Raw genomic sequence first — 10,732 nt, forward strand, 5'->3', positions numbered from 1 at the left:
CTACGAACAAAGCTAGCGGAGGTGATGGAATTCCAGTTGAGCTATTTCAAATCCTGGAAGATGATGCTGTGAAAGTGCTCACTCAATATGCCAGAAAATTTGGAAAACAGCAGTGGCCACAGGACTGGAAAAGGTCAGTTTTCATTCCAATCCCAAAGAAAGGCAATGCCAAAGAATGCTCAAGCTACCGCACAACTGCACTCATCTCACATGCTAGTAAAGTAATGCCCAAAATTCTCCAAGCCAGGCTTCAGCAATACATGAACTGTGAACTTTCAGATGTTCAAGCTGGTTTTAGAAAAGGCAGAGGAACCAGAGATCAAATTGCCAACATCGGCTGGATCATGGAAAAAGTAAGAGAGTTCCAGAAAAACATCTATTTCTGCTTTATTGACTATGCCAAAGCCTTTGACTATGCCAAAGCCTTTGACTGTGTGGATCACAATTAACTGTAGAAAATTCATAAAGAGATGGGAATACCAGACCAACTGACCTGCCCCCTGAGAAACCTATATGCAGGTCAGGAAGCAACAGTTAGAACTGGACATGGAACAACAGACTGGTTCCAAATAGGAAAAGGAGTACATCAAGGCTGTATATTGTCACCCTGCTTATTTAATTTATATGCAGAGTACATCATGAGAAACACTGGGCTGGATGAACCACAGACTGGAATCAAGATTGCCGGGAGAAATATCAATCACCTCAGATATGCAGATGACACCACCCTTATGGCAGAAAGTGAAGAGGAACTAAAGAGCCTCTTGTTGAAAGTGAAAGAGGAGAGTGAAAAAGTTGGCTTAAAGTTCAACATTCAGAAAACGAAGATCATGGCATCTGGTCCCACCACTTCATGGGAAATAAATGGGGAAACAGTGGAAACAGTGTCAGACTTTATTTTGCGGGGCTCCAAAATCACTGCAGATGGTGATTTCAGCCATGAAATTAAAAGATGCTTACTCCTTGGAAGGAAAGTTATGACCAACATAGATAGCATATTCAAAAGCAGAGACATTACTTTGCCAACAAAGGTCCGTCTAGTCAAGGCTATGGTTTTTCCAGTAGTCATGTATGGATGTGAGAGTTGGACTGTGAAGAAAGCTCAGCACCAGAGAATTGATGCTTTTGAAATGTAGTGTTTGAGAAGACTCTTGAGAGTCCCTTGGACTGCAAGGAGATCCAACCAGTCCATCCTAAAGGAGATCAGTCCTGTGTGCTCTTTGGAAGGACTGATGCTAAGGCTGAAACTCCCATACTTTGGCCACCTCATGTGAAGAGTTGACTCCTTGGAAAAGACCCTGATGCTGGGAGGGATTGGGGGCAGGAGGAGAAGGGGACGACAGAGGATGAGATGGCTGGATGGCATCACCAACTCGATGGACATGAGTTTGAGTGAACTCCGGGATTTGGTGATGGACAGGGAGGCCTGGCGTGCTGTGATTCATGGGGTCACAAAGAGTCAGACATGACTGAGTGACTGAACTGAACTGAGTCACTAAGTTGTGTTTGACTCTAGTGACCCTGTGCACTGTAGACCACCAGGCTCCTCTGTCTATGGGATTTCCCAAGCAATAATACTGGAGTGGTTTGCCATTTCCTTCTCCAGGGGATCTTGCTGACCCAGGGATAGAACCTATGTTTCCTGCTTAGCAGGAGAGTTCTTTACCACTGTACCACCTGGGAAGCCCTAATATATATGTTTGTAACAGTACCTTAGCATAGTAACAGCTTCTGGAAAACCCAAGATCTCTCACTGGTAAATGGGCTTCCCAGATGGCTCAGCAGTAAAGAATCTGCTTGAAATGCAGGAGACATGGGTTAATCCCGGAGTTAGGAAGAACAGACCCAGGGTAGGTTAAAAGGTTGGTACCCTTTGAACTAATAACTTTCCAATATTTGTTTACGATGAAGAAATCATTTTTCCACTAGCGAAAACTGTAACCCTTCTTTCTTTATGTTCAAAATAGAGTTGTATCATGTGCACCAAATAGAACTCTAGTTATTTGGAGTTGTCTTTCTTCTGGTTCTTCCACCACTCTAACTGGAGAGCATTCCTCACTCAATTCCAGACTGCAGAGGTGACTTGCTGGGGGATAGTAACAAATCTTTTTCCAAATATAGCAGCCAGGTGTTTTCAAGTGTCCATGGTTTATTGTTCTGAAACTGTTATTCTCCCTGGAGTTTTCTTTTGCAACCAAACAGCTTTTTAGGAGTCATTTTAAAGGCTTGTAGATATGTTCTTGGTGAAGACCCTATTGCTGTGCACTATTTAGTTTCAGAATCTGGGCTTCCCAGTAATGCCCATTCCAGGGGCTGTCAGCTGACGGGTCTCAGGCTCTAACAGGCCAATGGATACAGCATCTTGCTATGCGCATCATAAAAACACCCCCACGAAGGTGGGTTGGTGCTAGGGAGGAGAAGTTTTTCTTCTTATTTAAGGTATTACCTACTTAAGTATTTAATTATCTACCTAAGGATATTAGAGCAAAAGGGACACTAATTTCCTTTCCACCAGCTGTGTGAGGATTTACAGGTGGAAATCCGAGTTAACTGGAAGCAGATCTCTGATGAATCCCTGTAATGTTTCAGTGTTCCTCAGAGTCAGCTGGGGAAGCTGCCCACCTGGACAGTCTCTCAATCCCCCCGGACCTGCCTCCCTCAGGAAGTCCTCCTAGATATCTCCTCACCCTCAGGAGCCTCAGTGGGTGAAACCCTACAGGTTTGTGACTGGGCCTCACATGCCTCTCTGGGCTGTTTGTCTTACCTCTCCAGCTGGACTCAACATAGCTTGACAACAGCATCCCCATCTCACATTTATCTGTGGTTCCCATGATACCCAGCACACAGAAGGCACAAAGAGATTGCCTAAATTGATTATTTTTCTTTTCTTTGGCTGTACCATGCGACTTTCAGGATCTTAGTTCTTCAATCAGGGATTGAACCTGTCCCCTTGGCAGTGAAAATACAGAGTCCTAACTGGACCTCCAGGGAACCCCCTGAATCAATTCTTATTAAGATTGATTCTAAATTGATTCTAGACTGATTCTAGATTGATCCTTTAGAGAGTGTCCAGGAAAAAATTAATCACACAAACTTCTTAGCATAGACCTGAAATCCCTCAACTGCTCATCATACAATTAATGATTCTCTTTTCCTTTAAGAAAAGCTTGGGACTCTCAACTATGAACTATTAGCCCTTAACTCTTTTGAGTGTGTTAGTCACTCAGTTGTGTCTGACTCTTTGCAACCGGATGGGCTATATAAACCCACCAAGTTCTTCTGTCCATGGGATTCTCCAGGCAAGAATACTGGAATGGGTTGCCATTCCCTTCTCCAGGGGATTTTCCAGTCCCAGGTATCAAACCTGGGCCTCCCACGTTGCAGGCAGATTCTTTACCATCTGAGCCAGCAGGCAAATTTCCGTATTATTCTTACTTCTTATCTAGTCTGTTCTCTACTATGATTCTCAGGAAATTTCCACTTCAATATGAGCTTGCCATTAGCTAAAAAATCATTTCCTATTATAATAACTAGAACCTGGTAATGTTAATGAAATTGTCTTGAGAAATCATTATCAGAATGATTGTGTCCATCAATGTGTCCGCTTGATGTTTCATATGCATTCACTCATTCGTTCAACGACTATTGAGCAACTGCTAACTGCCAAGCATTTACTAGTCTGGGCTCTAAGAATATAGTAACATACAAAATAGAAAAAAAAAATCCTGTCCAAGGGAAACTGACATTCTAGTCAGTGAGAAATAAAAAATAAACAAGTAGGCAAGTCAAATATATTAATATATTGTGACTAGAGAACAAGGAAAGGCTTGCTATTCAATTTGCCTCTAATGAAGTCATGAGGCTCCAATTGGGTGTCATCCTTGCCAATCATACATACCCTGGGAGAAGGTGCAAAAAAGGCCACAAGACATTCTCTCTTGAGACAGACTCCTGTTTATGAGAAAATACCTCCTGTTACAGTTAGTACTGCTGTATAACAAAAGTAACCATTTTATCATGCTTACGGATTCTGGGGCACAGAACTTGGACGTGGCATAGTGGGGAGAGGTTGTCTCTGCTCCACGATTTCTGGGACTTCTGCTGGGAAGACTCAAAGTGGGCAGTGACCTGACAGGTGGTGGCTAGAATCCTCTGGAAGCACCTTTGCTCATGCCTGTCAGACAATGTGGGTTGTCAGCTGGGACCTCAGCTGGGCTGTCAGCTGGATCACCTTCACCAGACTCTCCATGTGGTCTCTTCATATGGGGTGATTTTGGCTTCCTCACTGTGTGGTGACTAAGTTCCAAGAGCAAGCACCCCATAAAAGTCAGGCAGAAGCACATGGGATTCTTATGATCTAAGCTCAGAAGTCACAAAGCAACAGTTCTGCCATCTTTTTGCCAAGGCAATCACAAAGGTCTATCCAGGTTCAGGGACTGGGGGAGAGGGGGCAGGGCACAGACCCTACCACTCAAGGGAAAAGGTGTCAAGGTCACATTGGAAGAAGAGCCCATGGATGGGAGATACCATTGCAGCCAACTTCTAAAACTGCAGTCTTCTAAAACACCTTCTGTGACTAATTTCAACAACCAAAAAACTGGGGGGTATGTAGATCTACCCAGAGTCATCCCACAGGCAGAGAACTGAAACTACTCAAGCAGAAAGTGATAACATCTGAGGGTTATGTAATATTTTATTTTGAACAGAAAACAAAAGAGCGGTGGAATAACCCTTTAGTCGTCCAGCCCTGCTGTGTGTGGAAGGCTTACAATTTCTTAATGACCTGAAATTTCTGTCTTGGGACTTATTTTTAAAGAATGAAAAATTAGTCCTAGGCTAAAGAAAGAGTTAATTTTTTAATTTAGGTCAAGTGCTTAAAATATAAGAGGCAAGAGGTGTGGGCAAAGGCACCTTGGGAGGCAGAGTCATGGATTCCAATCCATTCTCTGCCTTTTCCCAACTGCCTGTCCCTGGACACGGTCCTTCACCTCTAAAAACCAGGGTGGTAGGGTTAATTTCCTCATGAGGTTTCCTGAGATTAAATGAGATAATACCTGCAAACGCCCTCCATGCTGGGCAGCCACTCTGGACAGAATCTTTATCTTTTAAACTGCTAATGGAACAGGTGTATTTTTGTATTTTTTAATCTATAGCAATAAAATGTCTTCTCATCAATGTTGCTATAATTTTTACATCCTTAAAATCTGGCATAGGGACTTCCCTAGTGGTCCAGAGGCTAAGACTTGGAGCTCCCAGTGCAGGGGGCTCCAGATTCAATCCCTGATCAGGGAACTAGATTTCACATGCCACAACTAAGAGTTCACATGCTGCAACTAAAGATCCTGAGTGTAGGAACTAAGAACCACACAGCTAAGTAAATAAATAAAATTTTGAAAGAAAAAAATTTATCATAAACACTGTGCTTTTAAATCTGTAAGCATCGGAATGGGCCTTTAGGGTGAAATGATCTATATGTTTCTACAACAATCCTTCAGTAGAGCAAGCCTTGGGGGTGTGAGGTCTGAAAGGATGAGCCTGGCTGGTCCACTGAGCTCTGGGAGCATGAACTTCTGGATGCAGAGTGAGAGGAACAGAGAAGCAAGATTAGTGACTAAGGGAAAACCTCAATGCTGCTCAGTCTGATACAGGGCTGATTTTTGTTCACCGCTAGAGTGTGCAGAGGTGGAGAGAGAGTGAAGATTCTCCCACCAAAGGGCCAGCAGATGCCCATCCTCAAGTTGGGACCTCATTGGCCAGTGAGTCAGAAAAGGGGCCTCATGATTTGTTCCTTGGTCACCAAGGCAAGTTCTCTAGGGGTTGCCTTGGAGACGAGACTGCCATATTGGATGGGGGAGATAACCCTCGCCGGAGAAGATATGGCATCAAGGAGGGACCAGAGCTGTAGAGAAACCAAATATTAGAGGAAATGAGAGGAGAGGGATAAGTGAACAGTGAGGAAGGGAGGGGAAGTGACTCACTGTGAAACTCTGTAGTTATCCTGGTCTCAGGAACTGAGTTGGGTGTGAGGGTGGGGGAGGGGTGCCTGCCTGTCTGTCAAGCTTGCCTTCCATCCATAAGGATGAAGCCCCCAGCTGTCATGTGTCCAGGGTCTGTAGCTCAGCCATCTAAACTCAGCCCCATGAAGCTGAGATGGCTCACAGCCAGGGGATGGCAGTCAGATTTTGAGTTGAGAAGTTCTGAGCTTAGGTTCTGCCACTTAACATCCACATGATTCAGCAAGACATATAACCTCTCTGTGATGCTATTTCCTCACCTGTGATGGGGCATGAGCTTCTGTGTCTCGCTTCTTGGGGTATCTTCCTCCCAGTTGGCATGGGTGTGAAACAGGAATGACAATTCCTGCTCAGCCTTTTTCAAAGGGCAGTTCTGAGACTCAAGTGTTTAATATCTGTGCCGCCAAGACACTGTAAGTGCCACTGAAGCAGGGACCATGACTGCCCTGCTCCCTGCTGTACTCTTAGTTCCTCTAGAGTAAACATTCCATCAATATTTGGTGAGTGAGTAAATAGGAGGATGATGGGAACTCAGGCTGTGAGCCATCCAACCAGGTAAAGCAGGAAAGCTTTCACTCCTTCTGCAGGACACAGGTCCTCCAAGTGTGGCCCACAAACCAACAGCCGAATCGCCTGGGATTTGTAGAAATGCAGAATCCCAGGCCTACTCCAGACCTACTGAATCATCATGTCTGGGGTCAGGGCCCAGAAACCTGGGTTTCAGCAAATCCTCTGTGTGATTCTGAAGCTCACCCGAGTTTGAGAAGCATTGCTGTTGGACACCGTGGAGTGAGGGTGAGATGGGGCATGAGCTTCCATGCCCCCCTTCTTGGAGTGCCTTCCTCCCACCAGGCACAAGTGTTCATTCCCCAGCCCACCCCAACCCTTGCTTGGTCTGCCCAGAGCAGGGGAATAGGCTGTGGAAGCTGTGCTGGGGGGTGGAGGGGGGCCAGCAGGAGGAGGTCTTGCTACCACACATATGGTAGCATGTCCACACCTTCCTGTTTCAGCAAAACCTGCAGATGCTGAGAGGGGATCAGGAGATAAGCTTTGCCGGTACACAAGAGCTTTGCAAAGGAGTCCTTTACCAATCCAGCCAGCCTCTCTGTACCCCAGCAATACCCAAGGTCCCAGGTGCCACTCCTGCCCTTCTTTCCCCCTGGTCCCTCTGCTGAAGTCTCTGCCCCGTCCTGTTGAGGACTGGAAACTCCCTACAAGCTGCTGGGAACACACAAAAAAGATAAACCTCCAAGATAAGAGCCTGTGATAAGAACTGATGCGATAACCCCACTCTTACTGCAGGTTCTCAGTAGAGCCTGATTCACAGTGCCCAGAGCAGCTGTTCACACACGCAAAGGAGGAGGGGTGGCAAACACTGAAGGTGGAGAGATGGGTCTCCCAAAAGGTCAAAGCAAAACACAACAAGGCCAAACGACAAGTCCTGCACTTGTCCAGAAAGGCCAGCAGCTCACGTCCAGCATCCTGGGATCGGCAGCTGGAACCAGATGGAGGAGTTCAATTGGCAGATGCCTGTTGAGAAAGGGGATGGCTGCCTGGCTGTAGTGACAGGAACCATGGAGCAGGGAGGGGACAAGTCCACTCAGCTCTCTGTGGGGCGGTCAACCCTGGGTACCTGTGGGAGCCCTGGACATCACATTCTGGAAGGTTGTAGACAACCAGTGTCTTCTCCAAGGACTGACTGTGTTGTGGGAAAGACAACTAGAAGAGCAGATGTCTGGTCAGGACAAAAGGCAAGTCTAAGGAAGCTACAGGATAAATGTCTTCAAATACTTGAGAACTCTTGAGCGGAAGAGAAAGCATCCTGGACCCATGTGACCCAGTGAAGGTCAAGCAGGGGCAGCCCAAGTCTGGAGATGCCGCCTCCTCATCCAGGTCCTGTCCTCACTCCCGCCATGCTCAGCCACGTCCCAGTCGCCAGATCCACCCTCCCAGACCAAGAAATTCCTTACAAGTCCTCAGCCGGTTTCCTGATCCTGAGCACAGTGGATGTGAGAGTGGGGGCTTGGATTTAGAATCAGGAAACCCCAAGTTCCAGCCCTGACCCCACACCTTGCAGTGAATCTTTGGGTCACCTTGTACCAAATCACAGCCTCTCCCAGCCTTGGATTTCCTTGTGGGTAAGCTGGAGAGGTTCCTCCCTGCCCCTTCCCTCATCCAGCCAGTGCTGCAACCCACCTCCTGCACCAGAGCCCCAGGGGATTAAATGAGCACCCAGGGGAGATGGACACTAAGTGCTCTGGGAGTGCCTTAGGTGATGTGACTGCCAGGATCCATTCCCCCACCATCTCCGATCTTGGTGCTGAGCAGTGGGTAGAGGTCCCTGCCATTTCAAACCCTCCCAACAACAGTGCCCATGGCTGGGTGGAGGATTGATGGCTCCCAGACGAACACTTGACCCGTATCTTCCATCATCTGTGGGTACACGGTTTCCTTCAGTCAGCAGATCTTAGGTTACATAAAAAGCCAGGGTATTGCTCATTCAGCACACTCTGCCCTGCCCATGTATGCACTGGGCCTCAGCTGTGGTGGGGCTACCTGATACCCAGCATCTCCCAGTAAGCCAACCAGGATCAGTGTGAGGAACCAGTGAGGGAGGCCCACGGGAAGGGCAGTTGCAAGGCAACTAAGCTCGCCAGTTCTGGAATTGTAGTCCTTGCTCCTTGATGTAGAGTTATGTGTCTTTAGGCAAACACCTTAGCTTTTCTGTGCCTTGGTTCCCTTACCTGGATAACAGGGAGATTCACTCTTAAGAGTTGTGGCTCTGCAGCCAGAAGCCCACATGTAGATCCCACCTCCACATTTCTCTGCTGTGTGACCTTTACAAGTGTTCCAGCTTCTCTGTGCCTCAGCTTCTTTATCTGTGAAATGGGAGTAATAATAACAGCACCTGCCTCATCGGGTGGTTATAAGGACTAAATGGGCTTGTACATACAGTGTGCTTGAAAGAATGCCTGACTCAATAATTGCTTGCCCCAGAGTTTTTGGTTGAGTTTCTCCATAGCCAACTCAGGGACAAGGATTTAAATGCAAATAGTCTATTCAGAAAACGACCCCAGCAAGCACCTACAAGGGAGTGGGAAACTGAGGTGGGGACACAGAAGAAACCAAAAGACGGTGTATAAATGACCAGGTTTCTTCGTAAGAAATGGGGCTCAATCCTGCTTGGGCCTCTGGGAGTCTGTAGAAGACCCACCCTTGTGAGCATCCTTTCCCCCAAGATCAAGAGGTTGGTCTATCTGCAGCAGAAAGACAGGGAGCACAAGAGAACAGTCTCAACAGTGACTGCCATATGAAGCTTTTCTGAAAAAATTCAGGAGTGTCCCCGGGACCCCTGCACACCACTTATAATGACAATGACAAACTGAGCCCAGGTGGAAGAGAGGGTTCTGGGCCCTTACTTCACTTGATGCCTCCACTGGGGTTAGGGGCCTCCTTACCTGATCTGAAAGATGTCTGTAAAGCATTGCCTGCTCTTAAACCCCCTGGCAGGGATCTGAGATCACTCTCTGAAGTAAGTTTAAGCAGAACCAGGATAGGATCCAACTGGCATTTGAGAGTGGGCTCTGCAGGATGGGAACTCAGGAAGCAGGGAGAATGGAAGGGCCCCTGGGGTAGGGCGGGGTGGTATGCAGTCTCCTAAACAGCCCTGGTGTGGATCCCAGTGGCAGACTATTAAGGCCTCCAGGTTGGGGCAGGGAATTTAAGGAACTGAGACTTGGGGGTTGGAAGAGCTGGGCAAAGAAGGGACTGAGTTGCTTCTGCCGTGGAGAGCTGCACTGCTGGCCTGGGGAAAAGCCTTGCTGCACGGCCTTCCTCAGTCCAGCAGTAAGGGGACCGGGGATGCTGAGCCTGTGGGTGGAGCCTCTGAGAGTGGCCAAGAAGGCAGGGACTGACACAGGATTTCAGTGCAAGGGTGCAACTATTTCTGACAACTTGGAAGAATACTGGTGAAGCCATGCCATCATCCTACCCTTATGGGAGGTAATTTCAACAAGCTAACCTCACTGGGAGGCACTTTGAAAGTTGTGTGGCACCAGCTAAGGGGTGAGACGTCTTAAGGGATCCTCACTCCTCTTTTTGATCATCCAGAAACCTTGCTGGGTTTTAATCCTCCTTACCTCCTCTCCATCAGCCGTCAAGACACCCGGGGCCCGATCTGACACTCTCACCCCTGCTCCAGTGTCGTGTCCACAGTGACTCAGCAGATGCGGGCTGTGCCCAGCACTGAAGCCCTTGGATGTCTGCCTGGCCTCTGAGCAGGCAGAGTCCTACTCTGGACAACTTCCCAGGCCTGTTCATAACTCCTTAGGTTAAATACTAATGGTTTCTAAAAGAAGTCGCTGGGACAGCAGGGCAGGGTGTCTGGATGCCTGAAGGGATCCCCAGGCAATTCCAAAAATACACTGGAAAAGAGCTGGAAGGTATGTGGTTGGGCGATTTCCAAGATGTTCTTCCTAAGAAAGGCAAGTGCTGTGAGTAACTCAAAGTCCCCATCTGGGTCTCACACAGAGGAGGGAAGGAGGCAGCCTCACACGTTGGGGCAGGGACAACTATGTTGGCTGAAAGAAAGCTCAGAGATGATCCGACTTCTGTTTCTAGAATGGAGAGGATACGCAGCTGAGCACCCGGGGGTGCCACAGTACAAACAAAGGTGGTACATCTCTCACTGGTCCCTTAACACTACGTGTAAAGCTGAA

This window comes from Bos taurus, chromosome 29 (assembly GCF_002263795.3).
Source record: "Bos taurus isolate L1 Dominette 01449 registration number 42190680 breed Hereford chromosome 29, ARS-UCD2.0, whole genome shotgun sequence".
NCBI lineage: Eukaryota > Metazoa > Chordata > Mammalia > Artiodactyla > Bovidae > Bos > Bos taurus.